Source organism: Hermetia illucens, chromosome 1 (assembly GCF_905115235.1).
Source record: "Hermetia illucens chromosome 1, iHerIll2.2.curated.20191125, whole genome shotgun sequence".
NCBI lineage: Eukaryota > Metazoa > Arthropoda > Insecta > Diptera > Stratiomyidae > Hermetia > Hermetia illucens.
This window is the reverse complement of record NC_051849.1, coordinates 1464799-1487050: the sequence shown is the minus strand read 5'-3', so window position 1 is coordinate 1487050 and position 22252 is coordinate 1464799. Positions and strand designations below refer to the sequence as shown.

At 43.9% G+C, this 22252-nt stretch overlaps 1 protein-coding gene across 2 annotated transcripts in view; it reads right to left on the bottom strand.

Annotated features, from left to right (window-relative positions):
• The window catches only part of LOC119655929 (aquaporin AQPAn.G), a 45607-nt gene extending 25596 nt beyond the window's left edge, over positions 1–20011 (bottom strand). The window contains exons 1-2 of one of the 2 annotated variants that reach the window (XM_038062122.1): positions 19665–20011; positions 19423–19550 (exon numbers count right to left, since the gene is read on the bottom strand). The gene's annotated coding sequence lies outside the window, so the exon portion shown is untranslated. The remainder of the gene's footprint in view (positions 1–19422; positions 19551–19664) is intronic. The other variant, XM_038062114.1, reaches the window with a different exon arrangement.
• Positions 20012–22252: the final 2241 nt, after the last annotated feature.

Here is a 22252-nt window from a genome sequence, read left to right as displayed (position 1 = left end):
TTGTCTTGCCTTTGCCTTCTAATATAAACTGGTATCTTAAGAGGTTTTCCTTTGTCGCACCTCCAATAGACTGTTTTTGGAAATGAGCTGACACCAAACATAAGTAAATGCTACTCAATGTGTAGCCCATTCGAAGTTTCCTCAGCTCCATTCCCATCTTTTAGTCAATCTCCATCTATTTAGCTCCAGCTATTTAGCGCAACGTTAGACTCTGCGTTCAAAGCTTTGATTTCGGGGTCACCGATCATGTATCAGGAATGTTTGTCTAAATACTGCGTTTTTGACGTTAATTGAATTCAGCCTTTTCCAACCACCCTTTCCACCCACTTCAAAATTCTTTAATAACTTATTGCAATACCGCTCGAAACCTCTCCCCATGTACAGTAAGAGCTTTGCTCTGGTAATGATCTTGCCAGTCCTCATGTATTCCTTGGAGACTTGGGTTCTTAGCACAAAAATCTATGAGCGATACCATGACCGTCCGGTTGTGGATCAAATCCGGCTCAATAGGTTACGGTGGGCGGGTCACTTAATCCGTATGGATGAGGATGATCCAGCTCGGAAAGTCTATAAGGGCAATATCTATGGTAGAAAAAGAAGACGAGACAGACCCTGCCTAAGATGGAGCGATGGCGTAGATCAGGACGCCAGAATTGGTGGACCTCGGTGCAAAACTGGGCTGTCTGGAATTCCTTATTAAGGCAGGGCTAGCCCGAATACCGGTTGTTGCGCCGTTGACGATGATGAATGCTTGTGATTATAATTTATGGAGTAGAGACATTTTTCTTTCCATTATCCGTTTCCAAGAATGCATTGGTAATATTCAGCGCTTTTCTTTTATTGCTGGAAAAGTCTAGCTATTACTTTTCCAGCAATAAAAGAAAAGCGGACTTCACTTCTTTGACAAATACAGAACCGGAATCAATAAATATGTCATGACCATAACTTCAGAGTCAGAATAGTTAGGTTTGTAACGATCACGCAGCAATATCACTGGGGACCCCGTGAGACATTTTTCTGAACCTATCTGCTTGGGTAGAAAACCCCAACTACACCCTAGTTTACACATGTATGCTAAAATACCCCTAAACAATGGCCCATCTTCAAGTGAACTGGTACTGGGTGATGCTCATTCGCATGGGTGAATGAGTAATGATTATGGGAGCGGGGAGTGTTTTTCCACCTGTTGGCACTTTCGGTCACGCTGCTCCCAGGGCAAAGGTGAGGCAGCGTCTGATGAGTTGCCTCTGCCCTGGACGAAACCGTCAGTAATTTTTGATTTTTTGATTTTTGAAGTTTTTGTTATTTTTGACTGGGTCAGGTTTCGAGTGTTAGGCTGTCGAACAGGAACGCCGCGGTTCAAATATTACTAGTGGCAGAGGAAATTGTATCTGAATGAAGTGATCTAATGCACTTCAAAGCCTAGAATGAAATTGGATTGGTACGCCAACTTGTTTTATTTTAAGGAAAGAGAAAAAAATAACTCTAACATTTTAACCACTTCCTTGGGGACTTTTCCTGCCTAAAGTCTGTATGTTACAGGTTCCGTGACAGATAAGATAAGAGAGAGGTTTGCCACCTCAGTCGACGCGACACGGAGAGGTCCCGATCCTGTTGAGAAATCAGTGAGAATTTTTAATCTTCATGGAATGCGAACGCAGTTAAAATGGTTTTAAACTTCTGCACTTCGATAGCCGAAACACCTCAAATGATGTCAAAATTGCTATCTCTGAAGATTTCCATGAAGCCATAAAGGAAGTTGGGCGATTTAATTGCCACACATCTCATTACAGGATTCATTTCTTCACCGCCTATGTGCCAAACACAGGACGACCCGATTCTGAGAATGATGCTGATGAAGTATTCCATACAAATAATCGTAACGTGCCTGCTGATGACTTTATCGTTACGAGTGAACTTAATGGTCACGTCGGTGAAAAAGCAGACTGCAGCTGTTGCCATGCAGGCAAAGGCTTTGACACCCGCAATAAGGAACACATTCTTAATAGCTGCTTTCCCGACATTGTTCAAATTATCATGAACCAGGCCAAGTCAGTCAAGAAATACGGAACCACTGACACAATACAAGCCATGGATAAACTTCATGGCGAACATCGCCCTCTCAACATCTATTTCTAGATCTGGAGAAAATGTTGGACCGTGTGTCCTACAAACTCATGTGGTATGCATTGCAACAACAACTAGTGCCAGAGGACGTGCGAAATCGTGACAAGTATATCAAAGCATCCAACGTCCAGCGCCCTACACACTGCTTTATGCAAATGATGTTTTCCTAGCATCTGATGGCAGAAATGATCTCGCGCAACTTGTTCTAAAATGGAATGATCGCCTCATGCAACACGGTCTCAGATTGAATTTAAACAAAACTGAATTTTTGACGACCGATGCCCATGAAACAGGCACAATCACTGTCAGCGGCAGTGATCTGCCCAGAACTGGGCGATTTAGATACCTCGGGTCAACACTATCAGCCAATGGAGAACTGCGTTATGAAATTGCTTCACGCATTAACGCAACCTGGATGAAGTGGCGTTCCACAACTGGTGTCCTTTGTGATCGACGTATCAACGAACGTCTCAAATCTAAAATTTACCGCAATGTCGTCCGTCCAGTCGGTTCTGAGTGTTGGCCGACCATAAAAGACAATGAACGGCATCTTGCGGTAATGGAGACGAAAATGCTACGTTGGACTAGTGGCGTCACACGTTTAGATCACATCCGAAATGAGGATATCCGCGATCGTTATGGAGTTGCACCGATCGTGGAAAAGTTGCGCGAGAGGCGTCTTCGATGGTATGGTCACGCAATTTGTGTAAACGAGAATTCACTTGCCAAGATTGGTCTGAACATCGAAGTCGATGGTAAACGACCAAAAGGCAGACCTAAGCAACGGTGGCTTGATACGCTGGATGGGGATTTGAAAGCCTCGAGATTGCACCCAGATCAGGCATCCGATAGAGCCAAATGGTGACGCTGATCACGACGAGTCAACCCCGCTTGTGAATGGGACAAAGGCTGAAGAAAAAGATGCCTTGTAAACTGCCTTTTGCCTGACTAGTCATGGGGCAAAACACTATTAATAAGAACGCAGCTAACCTCGTAGTGCAAAACTTTTATTATTGTCTAAAATTGTAATGCTCTTACTTTATATATATGCCCTCCTCGTTCCTTTGACGAGCACAATCAGAACATATTATTTTTTTTTATTGTTTCTCTTTCCCATTTGCCATAAGACTATACCTCCGTTTCCTTATCATCACACCTAATACTATACAGGTGTCAGCCATGTCAATAAAAGTTTTTATCATTACCAAAAATAGTTACAAACATTTATGCTGAAATTATATCTTGCGGCGCCGTGGAGAATTTAAGCTAAAAGAATGAAAGTTTAAGCCCCGCTATCAAGCGAATTAATTATTAATGATATAACAAATGACTATGCTCTATTCATTAAATTTGATGGCTCGAATTCGATGAGCTATCGCTAACACAAGACTCAACTTAAAAAATAGGAAATCGCCACAGAAGGACTCTGCGTCTCGAAATGGAGGCCAGCAATTTGTGGGCATGGAAAATGCTTGAGTGGTGGCACTGTCAAACTGGAATGAAATTTGACCTATAACTTCAGATATATTATTTTTCCAAAAAAGTGAATTGAAGAGAACAAGAAATTAAATTAAAGAAATTACGAAAACGGGATCTTCCTAAAATAATACCTTGATCAATAAAATCCGACTTAAGTTCTGTGTTTTCTTCTTTGTCTGTTGCAAAGTCTATTACTGACATTCTCTCCAAATTGGAACATCATAACCCAAGCCATTGAGCCATGGAGATGAAAAACGGATTTCCGCCATTAATGCTATCATTTTCTGTCAATTTTTGGCCGAAGATCCCCCGAATACAAACCAAGGATCACAGAGACTCACAACTTATCAGACGCTGCCTCACCTCTACCCTGGGAGCAGTGAAAGTGTTAACGGGTGAAAAATGCTCCTTTATATAATCGCAAAAACACAGCAAGGGTGCAAATTATATTCAAGTTTAAAACGCCAGTAGTTTGAACCTAAACTTGGCTGCTCCCAGGGCAGAGGTGAGGTAGCGTCTGATGACTTGCTTCAGCCCTGGATAAAACCCTTAGTCCCTCTTTTTGGATGCTTGGGTGCTATGCCCCAAACGAGGGGTCTGTGGACCAAAAAAGGTGGGAGTACGCTGCTCTCCATTTGGTTGAGTCCAACATCAAGTGGATGAGGACTTAGGATCCCTCATATTCAAAACAATATTATCACTTGATTTGGCTCCTTTGGCTTTCATCAACTCATGCCTGTGTCGTGTCATCGAGGTACTTAGAGCTAAGACAATAACAAATAATAAGAACGAGTGGATCATCCTAGAACTACATGATATCCAACAGTGGAAGAAACGCGCAAGCTTCTCCGAATGTCGTGGGGAGCTGAATCACATTGATGATGATGGGTGTGATTGACGCTCCGGGATTCGTGGGAAAAGGATCAGTGGGCAAACAATTGATTGGTTGATTGATTGAGAGCCTTAGGATCCAAGCTGTAAGGCTGTGTTGGGCCGACATAATCTCGGGATCGAAGAGTGCGGGTAGATTTCGAGCTCCGCGAAGGGGCTTCAAAAATATCCCTACTATGTATATTACAGGAGGCGATGATAAATATAATATGGGAGTTGCCAAAGCGGTCCATCAAGGGATGGCAGAGTTTAAAACGGGTACAGAGGGAGATTGAGGGTACGAAACCGAGAAGGATGGTCCTCACGGGCAAAGCTCTTTTTGTAATGAGAGACCCGGTGATTTGCGTTGTAGAACTTCAAGAGCACGACAGTGACAGTTGTGGAATGGAGACCTGACTACGCAGGGAATTGAAAAGCGTTAAAAAGAAGTGGATTGATATAAACTCTGAAGAGGAGTGAAAGATAAAATGAGACCTTTTGGAAGGGCGATTTATGATGTCAATAAAAGGGGAATTGAAACGAAATTTTTCATAGAAAATTACACCCAGGTCTTGAAAGGAGGTCAGCAGTGATAGGAATTGTCCACAATGAGAGTAGGTAAAGGATGTTGGAACACGAAGAGCCAAAGGTCAGTGACACCACGAACTATATTAGATGCTGATGTAGATATACCCAAAACATACAAAAGTATCACATGAAACACACTTGATAGTACTGCTGGCCACAACGGATTTTATATGATCGTCCATCGATAAAACAAAACCTCATCTCAGGACGTGGTTTAATAAAAATTAATGGAAAGCAACATCACATCAAGTTTGTACGAGGGTAGCTACCAGCAAGGTTCAGGGTCAGCCTAACAAATTACCATATACATATTATTTTCAACAATCCGCTTCGTCTTGATCACTGGTTCACATCCTGGAGGTTGGCCCCACCCTGAAGCGATTCCAAAACTAAAAACCATACATGATCGAGACTGCAGTCAAAAATGGATACCGTCATCTAGAAAACTAATTAAGTGTTTGTAATTAAAAGCAGTAAGTTCAAATCTCGCTGGTGGCTGATGGATTGCTATCATGACTAGATGTCGGATATTAGTTGACTCAGTTGTTACACCACAATATTGGCCGCATTGTCTCCTATAGTGTACTGTAAGCCTGAAGCGTACTGTTATAGTCTTGAATGAAGTGCAGCAACTGCTGGCGAAAATCAGCTTCGCCACGTTGCCGCTGAAATGTAACTTTGCAAAAATTATAAGGACCATATAAGGAAATCAATCGAGTGCATGATGTCTTATATAAAATCTAGAAAGGCTGGAAACCAATGGCGAAGAAGGCTCGTCCCTTAATGTAGCATTTTTTATGGTAGCCAACTGGTAGCATTCAAAAAAGACGATTAACGGTTTCGTCCGACGCTGCCCTAGGAACATCGTAACTGAAAGTGGCTACAGATGAAAGTCCCTTCCCTTTATACAATCCGGATATGAGAGATTTTAAATCCACACCTACTTGAAGGACCAAATGAAGAGGAACTTACCATCACTTCCTTTAGTCTACCGACCCTAATTAAGGGCTTATCACCCAAGTACTCAAAACAGATGACTAATGGTTGTGTCCAGGGCAGACGCTGCCTCACCCTTGGTAGCATTGTTCGTAATTATTTACAGTAATTAATTTTTAATTACTTGAATTTTATTTGAAATCTATAGGAACTGGTACCCATGCAATTATCTTATTTTAGAACAAGTCGGGAAACCGGAAGCTAACCGAGACCTTTCATTTGATATCCCACATGACTATATTTGGTGAAAAAAAATTTTACACCCCCCTTTCACATGTATAGGGACCTCCCCTAAATCTCAACGTAGGGGGATATCACTCACTGCATGTCTGGGGATCCATACTTCCCACCTTCTCACCAAATTTCGTGTCAATCGGTATAGCCGTTTCTGAGAAAAGTGCCTGTGACAGACAGACAGACAGACAGGTGTTTGGAATTTGGGCACGTGGCGAAAAAATGAACTAGCGTTCATGATAGGTCCGACCTGTGCCATAAATGCGGAAATAAAGGCCACATTGCAAAAACTTGCGAAGAAAAACCCAATTGTATGTTCTGCAGGCAAATAAACGACATTGACAGCGCCCATATCACAGGCAGCAGCACATGTCCGGTGTGTAGGAAGGCGATCAACACTATGGGCAAATGAGGTTCCTGCAGCTAAACCTGAACCATTGCCAAGCGGCTCAGGACCTGCTCTCCCAGACGATATTGGAAAACAAAATCGACGTTGCTATTATCTGCGAGCAGTACAAAAACCTAGACAGTGGAGTATGGGTCGCGGATAAGAGCGGAAAGGCAGCGATATGGACATGCGGAAATCGGGCCATAGAAGGAACCACCAAGATCCTCGAGAATGGCTTCACTAGAGCAAAAATAGGCGGGACATCTATTTACAGCTGTTATGCGGCTCCAAGCCTTACGACGAAAGAGCTCCATTCTTTGGTGGAGAGGTTAGCAACAGATGCACACAACCATAGTCCTAAGATAGTGGCTGGAGATTTCAACGCATGGGCTGAAGAATGGGGCAGCCGAGAAACGAACGCAAGAGGACGTATATTACTCGAAGCTCTTTCTCGTCTGAATCTTGTAGTGGCTAACACTGGATGCGTGAACACTTTCCGTAAGAGAGAAATGGGGTCCGTGATAGATGTCACTTTTGTTAGCGATGTTTTAGCTAAGGATCTGCAGTGGTATGTCAGTGACGAATATACACATAGCGACCGCCAGGCCATCATTTTTGAAATCAGACATGGTAAACGAATGAAACGGTCTCGGACGAGATTTGAAAGGTGGGCAGCTAATAAGTTTGACGAGGAGATTTTCGAAGAAGTTCTGCAGCAAAATACAGCGCTTGAAGGAAGCGCAGAAAATAAAGCTTTGCAGATTGGCGAGAAGTTGCGACGAGCATGTGACGCATCCATGCCAAGGCATGTTGTATCACAGAAGCGAGGTCCGAACTTCTGGTGGAATTCTGAAATCGGAGAATGCCGCAAGGCCTGCCTCAAGGCCAGAAGGCGCGGTCAGCCAAATGGAAATCGATCTGGATACGAGCAATTACAGGAAGAATATAAAAACGCTCGGAAGAAACTACATGTGGCCAGCATGAAAAGTAAAAGCGAACACTTTAAGCGACTGTGTAATGAAGCTGACACGAACCCCTGGAGTGGCGCCTATAAAACCGTAATATCGAAAGTTAAAGGCAAACGCTCCCCACCGATCTCTTCCCCTACTCTGCTTGATGAAATAGTAACGGATCTTTTCCCACGGAATGTGAGTACCGCCAAAGTTCCCATGGTAAGCGAAAAGGAGGTCTTCGAAGCTGCGGATAAAATTGTTGGAAATAAAGCACCTGGCTTGGATGGCATCCCCAATAAAGCTCTGAAGGCAGTAATCAATATAGCTCCAAATATGTTTGCCGAAGCGTTCACCACATGCCTTAAAGAAGGGGCATTTCCTACACAATGGAAGGAGCAGAAATTAATTCTAGTTCCCAAGCCAAACAAACCTTTGGGTGAAGCTTCGTCCTACAGGCCGATATGACTTCTAAATAATACTGGCAAACTATTCGAACGAGTAATCTATAACAGATTAATTCGAATTGCCCAAAAAGGATGGCGGTCTCTCCGAAAATCAGTTCGGTTTTCGAAAAGGGAGGTCTACAACGGATGCACTTGTCCTAGTAGCTAACACAGCTAAGACCGCACTTGACAAGGGCAAATGTTGTGCAGTGATTACACTTGATGTGAAGAATGCCTTCAATTCCGCTAGATGGAGCAAGATACTTGAGTCCCTAATTAACTTAGGCGTGGCGAAGTACCTGGTGCCTATCGTTGCCGACTTCCTAATCGATAGGATTCTGTGCTGCGAATCAGATGAAGGAATGAAATCCTACCAAACGACATGCGGAGTTCCACAAGGGTCTGTCCTAGGGCCACTCTTGTGGTTTATTATGTATAACGGGGTACTGACTCTAGACCTTCCTACTGGTGTGGCCTCCATTGGTTTCGCGGACGATATTGTTGTCGACGGTTGTTGCACGCCTTCTCGAAGAAGTCGAGCTCAATGCAAATGAAGCAGTCTATGAGATTAAATCCTGGTTAGAGAATGCTGGTCTACAGCTCGCAGAGCATAAGACGGAAGTAGCACTTATTACCAAGCGGAGAAAGTGCACTTCCATGAAGATCAAAGTTGGAACGCAAAAAATTTATTCCAAGCCTGCGCTTAAGTACTTAGGTGTAATGATTGACCAGAGGTTGAATTTCAAATTGCGATGTGGAGGGTGCAGCAACCAAGGCATATAACATCGGAGCGCGGGTTGCGAGAATGTTACCAAATATAGGTGGCCCAAGGCCGAGCCGTCGACTCCTTATTTCAAGGGTGGTCAGTTCGATCCTACTGTATGCAGCCCCAGTATGGGCAGATGCACTGGAAATTATAATAAATAAGAGAAAGATTGGAGCTGCTTATCGCATAAGTGTTTTCCGAACATGTTGCGCTTACAGAACAATTTCCAATGAAGCAGCTTGCGTGATAGCAGGAATGGTCCCGATTGAGATTCTGGCGAAAGAAATACAACGACTTTACGATCGAACGTACCTCACCGGAGAATCTTCTGCCCGTCGGCGACAGTTCGAAGGAACTGAACCTGTCGCGGAATGGCAAGAGAAGTGGGACGAGTCGGAAAAAAACCGTTGGACTCACAAAATCATATGGGATATCCGGAAATGGATCGTGCGACCTCACGACGAAGTAGGTTTCCTAACTCAATTCTTGAGCGGTCACGATTGGGCGTTATGATTCGCCATATTGCCCACAGTGTGCAAACATTCCACAGGACGCAGAACACGTCTTTTTTCACCGCCCCAGATTCGAAACCCAAAGGGCTACATTAGAACCTACAACCGGGAAGCACTTTACACCCGAAAATATCATGGAGCTTATGGTGAAAACCAAGGGGATATGGACCGAAATTGAAAAAGTGATTACAGCCATCAGAAAGAAGCTTAGGCAGGAGGAAGTCATCCGAAAGAATGAACGCGAGAGGAACACGAATGTTGACATGAGCACAGAATAAATTCTGATCCAGCCCCGCGACATAATACTAAATGGGAGTCCCGTGGGGAGAGTGGAAGGAGAAGGAGGTGGTTTTAGTGGGTAAGAGTCCCACATAATCGTGTGGCAGGAGCCTGCGGTCGCTTTTGAAGCTTTCCACTTTCCATCGGGGAAAAAAGACAGACAGACAGACATTGAACCGATTTTAATAAGATTTTGTTTTACAAACAAATCCTTAAAAATGCTTGAAAAACATGCACCTCACCAGTCAAGCTAAATTCCAGCTAGATGGTACTATGACACCATAGATATCTTTTCCACAATAACTGGATTAATTAGAAACAAGAGTAAACAATGCCAACTTAGGAATTTTCAATCTCAATAACTTTTTACTTATCACTTTCAAGATTATAAACTTTTTTCAATTTATCATATTAATCTCTACCTGGATTCGATAAAGAAACTTCATGTCTGCTACGTGCACAAAATTGCATTTTGGACTTCTAAGTTTGTGAAATATAAATTTTCAGAGCATCGCCATCAGGGTTGTTTGCATACATCAGGGTTGCTTCCACTGACTCTAAACCGCTGATCCAGCGGACCCTATGCGACGAGTTACGGTCCACCGAGCCTCTGATTCTATCTCGCTCCATCGTGTCTACAACGGCACAATATCCGCAGCCTCCTCAGCAAGTCACGAATCGGAACACAACCGCCCCACTTTTTGACATTGTTCCTGTCGCCAACGAAGCTCCAACTCCCACCGCTGCCATATATCCTGGCACTTCATCGATTCATACCAATGGCCCCGAGCTAAAAGTGGCGTCCCCACCTAAACAGCTCATCATTGTATTCATCAAGCCATACATGCGCCCCAATTCGCGGGTAAATTTCAGGGAAACCCGCCTGACTCGTCGAGCTATATATCATAACTGGATCCATGTTTACTGTCCGTCTGTTCTATCAGAACGTTAGGGGTTTAAGAACCAAACTGGGGGCCTTCAAGTTATCCGCGCTGGCTCAGCAACACCATGCCATCTGTATCTCCGAAACCTGGGTGGACGATGCCATATTAAACTCCGAGCTCCCCGAAGGGTACTCCACTTTCCGCTGTGACAGGGACCGGGATGCATCTCGTAAGTCCATCGGCGGTGGGGTCCTAATTGGAATAAAAAATACACTCCCCGCCGAACTCGTCTTCTCCTCCTCTGGCTTTCCTTTTGATTGTATTGCTCTTTGTGTCTCCTGCTGAACTTCCTCCCGTTCATTGTATCTTGTGTGTATGTCCCCTGTGCTTGCCCTTCTCACCTGTATGAAGAATTGTTTGACAGTTTGTCTGAACTCCTTACTGTCAGATTCCCTTCTCTCCCTTTCTTCTTTTGCCGAGATTTTAACCTCCCCATTCTCCACTGGCCTAATCATCCTAGCCTTGCAATTCCTTCCAACAACCTCTCCCATTCTTCCCTTCCACTTTCTTCCTTTATGAACACTTGCTCTGCACTGAATTTCATTACCACCAAAAACTCCTTGGGCCGCACTCTCGATCTCTTCCTTTCCAACCTCTCTATATTTTTTTGCACATCCCCGTATGTCAAAACTGACGCTCACCACCCCGCACGTTCAAAACCCAAAACCAAGCGTAAATCCACTAAGTTCAACTTCTGCAAAGCCAATTTTGACGGTCTGAACTCAGCTTTAGCGTCTTTCAACTGGGTACATATATTAAGCAACTCAACGTGTGATCAAGCTTTAGACACCTTTTACAATATCCTGTCCGATCTCCTTTCCTGTTATGCAACTTCTTCCCCTCGCTGCCTACGTTCGTACCCAATTTGGTTCACAACGGAAATTCTTATTAACATTCGCTTGAAACAGACACTGCGGAAGAAGTTCCGGGATTCTAAGAATGACGCCGACCTTGCTCACTTTAAGAATATACGCTCTACTGTGAAGTCAATGGTCAGAAAAGCGCGTAAAAGGTACTTATTGTGCGTCCAAGCCGCCATTGCCCGCGGTAACTTAAAACCCTTTTGGTCTCACGCTCGCAATTCCCGTAATCCCACTCGATCTCTCCCTTCTTCTATCAGTTTCGCTGACTCCACTGCCAAGTCTCCACAACAATCTTGTGTCCTACTCTACACCTACTTCTCTTCAGTGGTTTCTCCCTCGAGCCATCAACCCTCTACATCTCTCATAACTGAAGATTGCTCCGAATCTCTGGCCATTTCTCTCCTTACACCTTCCTTGGTTGAATTCCTCATTGGTAATCTTGACCTCAATGTCGGACCTGGCCCCGGTGCGCTCCTAACCTCTTCCTCCTTAACTGTAGAAAAAACATTTCCCTCCCTCTGAGTATAATCTACAGCAAAAGTCTAGATGAATGCTACTTTCCCCGTCTCTCAAAAGAGGCCCTTATCATCCCTATTCTCAAGAGCAGAGACCCTTGCCTTGCTGTGAACTACCGCCCCATTTCTCTTCTCTCCTCTTGTTCCAAAATCCTCGAAAGATACGTCAACGACTGGTTGACCGCGCACTTCGGTCACCTCAAAGAGCAGCATGGTTTCATGAAACATAGATCTACGGCTTCAAAGCTTCTGGTCTTTACCAACTTTTTTGCTATATGCTTGAATTCACGACAGGGGATACATGCTATTTTTACCGATTTCTCCAAAGCTTTTGATACCGTTGAACATAACATTCTTCTCTCTAAACTTTCATTACTAGACTTCCCTCCCTCACTCATCTCCTGGCTTTCCTTCTATTTCTCATACCGTTCCTGCAAAGTTTCATTTCATGGTTACTCATCTCGTTCCTTCTCTCCTTCCTCTGGTGTTCCCCAAGGCTCTACACTTGGCCCGCTACTCTTCCTGTTTTTTATCAATAACCTCGCCTTCAACCACACCTGCCCGTATCTGCTTTATGTAGACGACTTCAAATTGTTTGCCTCTGCTTCGTCTCCGTTGGACTGTGCTCTCTTACAGTCCAACCTCGATAATTTAGTCCATTGGTGTTCGGTCAACAAGTTAACACTGAATGTCAACAAATGCCACTGGATGTGCTATTCGCTTAAACCCTCCCCCACATCCTTTTCCTATTCTTTCAGTGGTCAACCCCTTTCACTACTGACCTTCTTCAAACACCTGGGTGTAATATTCGACGACAAACTTCGTTTATATTCCCACTTCGTTGACATCATCTGTTCGAGAAACGCTTTAAAAACAATATTCAAAAAAAGTGTTCTTTGAAAATACTGGGACCGAACTCCTTTCGAGATTCAACCAAATTCACGGTTGGGTGAGAACGAGTTGATATCAAAACAAAACACAAAGATTAATTTTGATTAGTTGGTTTTATTGCCCGCACAAAGCAGGATGAGAAGAAAAAAGAAGATGGAAACGAAAACGAGAACGAGAAAACAGTAAACAGCGAACTGCGCGTGAAAGATGATGATAAACGTCAAGCGGAAATGTTGAAAGAGAACCGCTGTAAATTTACACAAACAGTCAGCGCTGACGCAGAGATGAGATGAGATGAGAAGCGGGAGATTTGAATATCATCAATAGAGCTTCCAAAATGTCTGGTTTTATCCTACGTTCCTCCTCCGACTTTACCTCAATCCAGCCCTCTTTAACACTCTTCAATTCCGTTGTCAGAAACATCCTTGAATATTGCTGTGTAGTCTGGTCACCCTTCCGCATTCGGGACTGCCGCGCTCTTGAAGCTATGCAACGCAAATTCACCCCGACCCTCTTTTACAAGAAGAATCTTCCACGGATTGATTATCCGTCACGACTCCGCACCCTCAATCTCCACTCCTTACAGCAACGACGTATCTTCCTTGATATGTGTACTCTTTTCAAACTCTGCAATTGTCTGATGGACTGCTCCGCTAACTCGGATATAACTTTCTGTATCGCCTCGTCTCATAAAACACGTAGTGTTGACATTTTTGATGTACCCTTGGCGGAGCTCGATATTTACTTCCACTCCCCGATCCCCACGCTATTTATTTATTTATTTATTTATTTAATTAACGGACAACAAACAGAGAGAATTCCAATTAATTATTGTCCTCAGGAGGAGGAGAAAGCAAAAAACTTATCCTACGTTTAAAACTACTTAAAGTAGGGAAGTTAAAAGGACCAAGCTGTTTTGCATTATAATTTCGGCAAAGCCTGGGAATCGGGGAATGAAAATAGACTTCGAGCTCCGCGAAGGGCACGTTGAAAATATCTGCGTTACGTGTGTTATAAGACGCAGGACGGCAGGTGATCTCGTCAGGGGCGGAGCAGTCCATCAGGCCCGAGGAAAGTTTAAAGAATGTGCATAGATCCAGATAGGATCTACGCTGTTGTAGGAAGGGAAGGTTTAGAAAGCGGAGGCGGGAGGGGTAATCCACACGAGGGAAGCTTTTCTTAAAGAAGAGAGAACGGATGAATTTACATTGCACATTTTCAAGGGCAAGACAATCACAGTTACGAGTGGGGGACCAGATCACGGAGCAATACTCGAGGGTATTCCTCACAAGGGAATTGAAAAGAGCTAAGGAGGGTTGGATGGAGTCAAAATCAGAGGAGGAGCGAAGAATAAAGGCTGACAATTTTGCTGCTCGATTGATAACATCGAGGCAATGGGTGTCAAAGCGGAGCTTATTGTCGAAAGTGACTCCGAGGTCTTGAGTGGAATTTAAGCAGGATAAGGAATGTCCGTTAAGCGAGTAGGAGAAAGAAGTGGGTGAGGATTTTAGGGAGTAGCACATAGAGTGACACTTTTTGACGTTTAGCGCTAAACCATTAGTCGAACACCAACGAACCAGAGTGTCCAGGTTATTCTGAAGGGAAACACAGTCCATAGGCGACGATATAGCGGAAAACAGCTTAAGGTCGTCTGCATAGCGCAAACAGGGACAAGTAAGGAGGGGAGGAAGGTCGTTAATAAAAAATAAAAATAGCAAAGGACCCAGAATAGACCCCTGTGGGACGCCAGAAGAGGGGGAGAAGGAGCGGGAAGTACAGCCGTCAAAAGAGACGCGGCAGGATCGGTTGGAAAGGTAAGAGGCAAGCCATAAAACTAGTGGTATGGGAACGTTTAAGGACGAGAGTTTGGATAGAAGTATCTTGTGATTTACAGTGTCGAAGGCTTTTGCGAAGTCAGTGTAAATGGTATGCACTTCTTGCCGTGAATTTAGACATTTGGCGACAAAGTTGGTAAAGTCAAGCAGGTTGGAGGCAGTGGACCTACGTTTAACGAAGCCATGTTGTTCTTTCACTATGTGTTGGCCAAAGTGGGCGGACAACCAGTCGCTGACATATCTATCCAGGATTTTGGAACAGGAGGAGAGGAGGGAAATGGGACGGTAATTCTCGGCAAGCGAACGATCGCCACTTTTGTGAATGGGGATAATGATAGCCTCTTTCCACAAGCTGGGAAAATGATTCTCTTCAAGGCTTTTGTTGAAAATAAGAGATAGGGGAAGGGAGATGGACTTACCAGTTTTGATCAAAAAGAGGTTTGGAAGACCATCGTAGCCAGGTCCGACCTTGGCATCAAGTTCGCCAATGAGGTATTCGACAAGGATAGGAGTAAGAAGGGGAATGGTAGGCGATGCGGGGTAGGCTACATCTACTATCGGGAGGGATTCGGAGGAAGGAGGAGGAACATAGACTGACGAAAAGTAGCGGCAGAGTAAATCACAAGATCGTTGGGGGAGTTAGCTGAGAAGCGAGAGAATTTAATGGACGGAGGGGATAACTGGGCGGGGCAGCGGGAGTTGCGAATGTGGGACCAGAAAGGTTTCAGATTTCCGCGCTTTAGTGAGTCTTCCACGCTGGACAAATATTCGTGTCTGTACTTATGTATTAAGGATTTGACCGAGGAACGAAGGGATTTGAAAAAAACTAAGTCAGCAACATTTCTAGAAGACAGGAACTTCTTTCTCGCAGTCTGTTTTTGACGTAGTTTTTTGTGAATTTCAGTGGTGAACCAGACGGGGTAAGAGCGTAAGCATTTAGGAGAGGAGGGAACGTAACAAGGAAGAAGATCAGATAAAATGGTATAGAAAGTGTTGAGTGCTTGGTCACATGTAAATGGAGAGAGCAGGGGGACCCAGTTGATTGACGCCAGGGTTGAGTTCAGACCTTCGAAGTTCGCCTTACGAAAGTTGAACTTGGTAGGCTTGCGAGCGACAGGAGGGTGGAGTCGGGATATCTGAACATCGAACTCGAGAGCAGGATGATGGGCATCAGGGGCAACGTAAGACGGAGCATGAAGGAATTGGGAAAGATAACGTACAGGAAGGTTAGAGAGGACAAGGTCATGAGTGCAATCTAAGTGGTTTCTAGAAAGGTTAAATTGGAGGGCCCCACAGGTGTACATGGAAGTGGATAGAGGGAGGGAAGGGTGGGTCGAGTTATTAGGGAGGGAGGGAAGGCCAGGTGTAACGGGCCAGGAGAGCATAGGAAGATTAAAGTCACCTCAGAGGATGAAAGGAAGTGAGGGAAACAAAACGGTTAGGGCCTCTGATAATCTGTCGAAGAAATCCTCGTACAGAGAAGGTGGGCTTAGGCAGGGAAAATATACACACGATATGATAAAGGGACATACGTTTGGCGGAAGGACACGTATGGTAACAGAATCGTAGGAGGAGGAGGAGGAGGAAAAGATGATTTCGGCACGGAGAGGGGACTTAACAGCTATTTGGGCACCTCCGCCAGTTGTCTTGCCAAGCGCAACGCAGTCTCTGTCACAACGAAAGACAGAGTAACCTTCGAGGAGCTCAGAATCTAAAATCCTGTCATCCAGCCAGGTTTCAGAAATGCAGATGACATGATGTTGGAATGCTAAGGCAGACAGTTTGAAATCCGACAGCTTGGTCCTTAGACCCCTTACATTTTGATAAAATAGCGTAAAGTTATTGGAATCATTCAAGTTCGGCGAGGCAGGCGGGCGGGCCGGAAATTTTGACGAATCTTAGACTTCTGATAAGGCTTAACGAAGACCCCCTGTGGCCAAAAGGAGGATTGGACGATAGCATCGAAGTCATGGGGATATGTCACTTTGAAGGAAGCTATCACTCGGTCAGGAGAGCCATCCTTCGTCAGCTTCACACAGGAAAGAGGTGACAAAGTTGAGTTGCTTTTGCTTCTGATATAGGCCAGAATTTCGTCGGGCGTAGTGGAGTACGCTAGCTGTTTCGGTGGCGAGGCGACGTTCAATTGGGGGCCGCTTGGACGACATGAGGTCGGAAGGGCCTGCGGTTCAGCGGTGGCGGGCGTCGATGATACACAGGAGGAAGCGTGCGGTGGTGCTAATGTAGCGACTGTAGGATAAACGCCAGAACTTCGTAGCGCATCCGATGTTGCGTAGGGAACTTGTCCCTGGGATGGAGGATTTTTCAGTAGGCTAGCGGACGTCATCGGGTTGATACCATCTTTTATGGACACACTGGAATTAAGCGAGGCAGATAGAGGCAGAGAATTAGAATTAGTCGACCGGGGCGACTTAGGTATGGCGCCAGTTTTGTTGTCTGCAGTCGCCGGCGAGGTATAAGCAGAGCCAGTCAGCGGCATCTCAGGAGCTGAGACTACGCTGGTGCTCGATAAAGCAGCAGCTTGCGGGGGCAGAATTGTAGGCGATTTAGAAACTGCAAGTTGAATCGATGCCAAAGTCGCCGTGTGTTGATGCAGCAGCTGAATTGCATCCGATAACGTGGTACCGCAGCAGGCGTTACAGCGATAGGTAACGTTAGGGGAAAATTTAGCCCGAATGTCTATAAACGCAGAGGGAATACCCAAGCACTTGGCGTGGAAGGTCGCACCACAGTAGGAAGGTCACACCACAGTACGTCGGTCCTGCAACGCCCTACAGTTTGGGTCCTTCAAGTTTTAAGCGTCAAATAAGCCATTCACTTGCTCCTCCCTCTGAGGACAATATGTAATAAGGAATTTGTTTTCTGTGTATTGTCCTCATTAAATAAATAAATTAGTAAACCTGTGTTCCTTGGTTTTAAACCACGAGAGGTATCTCTCAGAATTATTTACCAATTTATAGATGCAGAAGCTGTTGTGAATACAAACACGTTTGGATACACCTCATTATTATACACTCTTTGCTAACTTATGACATCATTGCATTGAATATCCCCTTGTGACCTCATGAGTTCACATGACTCTACCTACGAAGTTATTTACACGATTGACAGAGCTCCATATCTCCTCTCGTTCTATTTGTTTGGGGCGTGATAGAATAGCTAATGTACATATATACCCAAGAGAGAGAGGCTACAAGTCTCTCCAGTTTTCTCAGTTCCAGTGAATAATGTTGCCTAAAAACAATTGGGGTAAGTGATCGTCTAGACTGTTCACACCCAACCTCGATCGTATCGTAAAAATTCGGCCACATAACAATAGATATTACCACAAGGTTTAAAGGCACAATATTGCTGGTGTAGCTTAAACAAGGTCCTTTAGCTAAACGAAATGCTCCCAACTATCTTTTTTTTTAAATGGTTAAATTATCAAATTCAGTTAAATTTTGCAAGGACGACTTCCTCTACAAGTAATTATTATATTATAGCTTGGAATAGTTATCCAAGGTTGCAAGTTGTTATTAAGAAAAACAATGCGAAGTAGTTACTCAAATATTTACAGGATACATATAATCAGATGCACGATTAAACAATTTATTCCCTTGTCTTCTTGTTTCCTTCTGTTTACAAGCGACATGCTGACTAGCATAGTTTCATTGCAATTGTTTTACTTTAAATATAAATATAGAGAACGATATAAAATTGTGAAAGCAATAATGTTGCACGCTTATTTCCGTTCAATTTTCTGATTATAAAATTATAGAGAAAGATAAAATGTCGCGTGATTGACACACATCCGGATAGCTTTTCACAACGCTTTTGTTATATCTATTCTTGACTTAATATGGAAATTCAAAAATTGACAAGCTCTCCCGTTTGGTGGGGAGCACTAATAAACATTTCAGCCTTTGTAGCTTCGTGTCATAAAAACTGGTAATATATGCATGTTCATTTTCCGCGATAATACCATTTATACGTCCAACCTAGACACATATCGAAAATTGCTACCGCCCTGCCCGACTTAAAAAAATCAAGTAAATACATCGGTTTTTGCGTAATGAAGATTTATATGCTCTCAGCCGCTATCATTGCACCTTGCGAATACCAAAATGACAAATGATATCATCAGAAAAATGAAATCCATTAAAAGCAAATAGACAACTGTTGAAAAAGCTGCGTAAAACGAGCATCATTATCTTTCGTAATTGTTTTCCAATTGCTTAATGGAAACGAACAGTCCTGAGCTACCTAGAAGGAGTCCGAAATTACGAATGCGCAGATAAAATGCTTTTGGCACTAGTCTGGATATGTGGTATGTACCAATTAAGGTCGAATAATTTTCGCGCGATTTGAAGAACGGACTTTTCGACTCTCTTCAATTATTCAAAAAACGCTAGTTAACGTTAAGTAATTGAAGCTCGCACCAATATAAACTCTCCTTATTGAGTTCGCCAATTCGTAGCGAATTTCACACGTAATTTATTCTTCACTAACGCGCACGGCTAGAATTACCTTGTCTTACTTTCATACATAAACGACCGACCACGAATATCTTAGCCTCGCCTCATCACAAGTTCACGAACTCCGAGCATTCAATCAAAACATGTTTTATTCTAATTAAGCAAAAAAGCCTGGGTAAACACTATTAGAGTACTTTCTACCTGGCAGAACAGACGGTTGGGTCCGTAACGTATATTTCTGAGAAGCTATCTCACATTACGCACCTCAGGCGCACACTGATTACTTCATAGCTTTTAAAAGATAGATGATGCCGTCATGACCTCGAAGGCTCCACCATAGGATCCTAGCCATGGACCGCTCTCAAACTCCATATTGGGCTCTATGCGAACCCCTATAAAGAGTCCAAATGATATCATCCGTCTAATTTGGACCGCAACGAAGCAATTGCGCGGGATGCGTTCTAGGGCCAATTTAGATACGTCCGTTACAAGGCCCCCAAACTTACCTGCGTAGAAGGTGTTAGATGAAGTGGTGCATCCACCAAATGCTGTACTTTCACTCAAGAATCGCTAATTATCACCGCGTTGCACTCACTCCACTCACTGGGAACGCACTCAACAGGTTGCAGAAAGCTTAACAGCAAGAACACTACTTCGAATGATTGCCAAAGTCTCGAGTTGGGGTCTAGCGGGCCCCGGCTAGCTTAGCAGTAGATAAAACGCTAAGACTCCCTCCACTCGACGGCGACCAGGCGGATGGAGCTAAGACTATACTCCACTTGGCCCAAAGCGCACAGCCTAGCTTGGCTTTGGAAACCCGTACCCCGTCCGTTTTTGGCGAATTTCCGAGCGCCGAAAACAACTGTTGGAAGTAGGCAGGTATTACTTCACTCTTTACATCAGATCATTCCTATTCTAGCTTCTTGCCTGTGATATAATTCTAACTTGATTCTTAATGTTGGGGCCATTTGGGATTTATTGCATTTTCTCCAGTTTTATGCTCCACAAACCGAGTTGCCGTCTACTTTTTATTGTTTTTGATAAGCTTTGTACTAGAATTTGCGACCAATTCCACATAGGCAAATGTGTAGATAAAGTATCTCTTTCCATTCCTTTTGAAGATATTAGGTTGTTGCAAATGAAATGTCGGATTTTTCAATGAAGTGAAGTTAGTTATGATTAAAACTGCCTTAATGTTTAAAACTGCCGCAAGGTGACTCTGGTGGTATGGGATAATTGAGTATAAATAGTCGTTCGTTCGATCAAGGAGTCATTTCAGTTTCAATCGTCATTGAAGTTCCAAGTAAAACTCAAAGAAAAAAGCATGGAAGGGAGTCAAAAACGTCTACTTTTTCTATATGAATTTAAACTTGGTCACAACGCAGCGGAGGCAACCAGAAACATTTGCAGAGCATTTGGAGCTGACGCAGCAAACGAACGAACGACACAGCGGTGGTTCGAAAAATTCCGATCAGGCGACATGACCCTCCAAAGTGAACCTCGTGGACACCCAGGACCATCGATCGACAACGACGAGTTGCGTTTGATAGTGGAATCTGATCCCCGATCATCGATTCGTGACATTGCAGAGAAAATAGGCGTACACTATTCGACAGTATCTCGGCACTTACAATAGCTTGGAAAGGTGAAGAAGCTTGATAAGTGGGTTCCGCATGAACTCAACGAGCAAAACATGGCGCTGCGAATGGAAATATCCAGTTCTCTACTCAACCGCAACAGGAACAATCCCTTTTTGCGCAGAATAGTGACATGCGATGAAAAGTGGATATTGTACGACAACCGTCGCAGATCAGCGCAATGGCTAGATGCCGATCAGCCTCCACAACACATGCCAAAACCGAGCCTTCACCCGAAGAAGGTAATGGTAACTGTTTGGTGGTCTGCATCTGGAATTATTCATTATTCGTTTTTGGAGCGTGGTGAAACAATTAATGCAGAGAAATATTGTGCCCAACATGATGAAATGCACGAGAAATTACGTGTTCAGCGGCCTAGATTGGTCAACAGAGATGGAGTGATACTGCTCCATGATAACGCCCGACCTCATGTTTCCAGAATGACGGTCCAAAAATTAAATGAATTACGATATGAGACTCTTCCTCATTCACCATATTCACCCGACCTCTCGCCAACCGACTACCACTTTTTTAAGCATTTGGATCACTTTTTGGCGGGGAAACAATTCAGCAATGAAGTAGCTGTCAAAAGTGCCTTTGAAGAATTTCTTAGCTCTAGAAACCCAGACTTTTACGAAACTGGAATAAATGCCCTTGTATCTCGTTGGGAGAAGTGCATTGAAGCTGCTGGTTCTTATTTTGACTAATAAAATTAATTTTCATAAAAGTTATAGTTTTTTGAAATTTTACTCAAATATCCGACATTTCATTTGCAACAACCTAATAAAAAGAATTTACGATAGATAATTTGTATTTGCCCAGACAAACTGATCCTTCGATGCTTCAAAGACTTCGATTGAATGCTCTTGGTAGGGTTTTTATGAGTGATGACTTACCAATGGACCTCTGTACTATTTTAATGATAAAATGGGGATTCCCCTAAAAGAAAGTTGGTATATAAAATTTCAAATTGTGGATTTCTTAGTATGCTGAAACCGGAACAAATTCATAGTTCCACATTCACTTTCGGCAAAAATAAAGTGCAAAACGTTCATTTGTCATTTCAAGAGTATTGTGATTATGGTAGGGTAGATAGGTACGTATCAGTGGCCGCTCCGAGGAGCCCAATCCAATACTGGTCAAGGCTTCCTTGATGGCGTTGGTACTGACGTTGTTGAAAGCTCCCTCTATATCCAAGAAGGCAGCGACCACCCAACCGTGCCAATTACCTCGTGGAGGGCGGTTTCTGTGGATTTTCCTTTGAGGTAGGCATGTTGGGACTTAGAGAAAGGCGCTCTCTCCATAATCATCCTTAAGTGAATATCCAGGACGCGTTCTAGGATCTTCACCACGAAAGAGGTCGAGCTGATTGGTCGCAAGTCCTTCGCGGACTCATGACCGCGCCTGCCCGCTTTCGGTGTTAAATCCACTCGTGCGCGCCTCCAGGACTGCGGTAC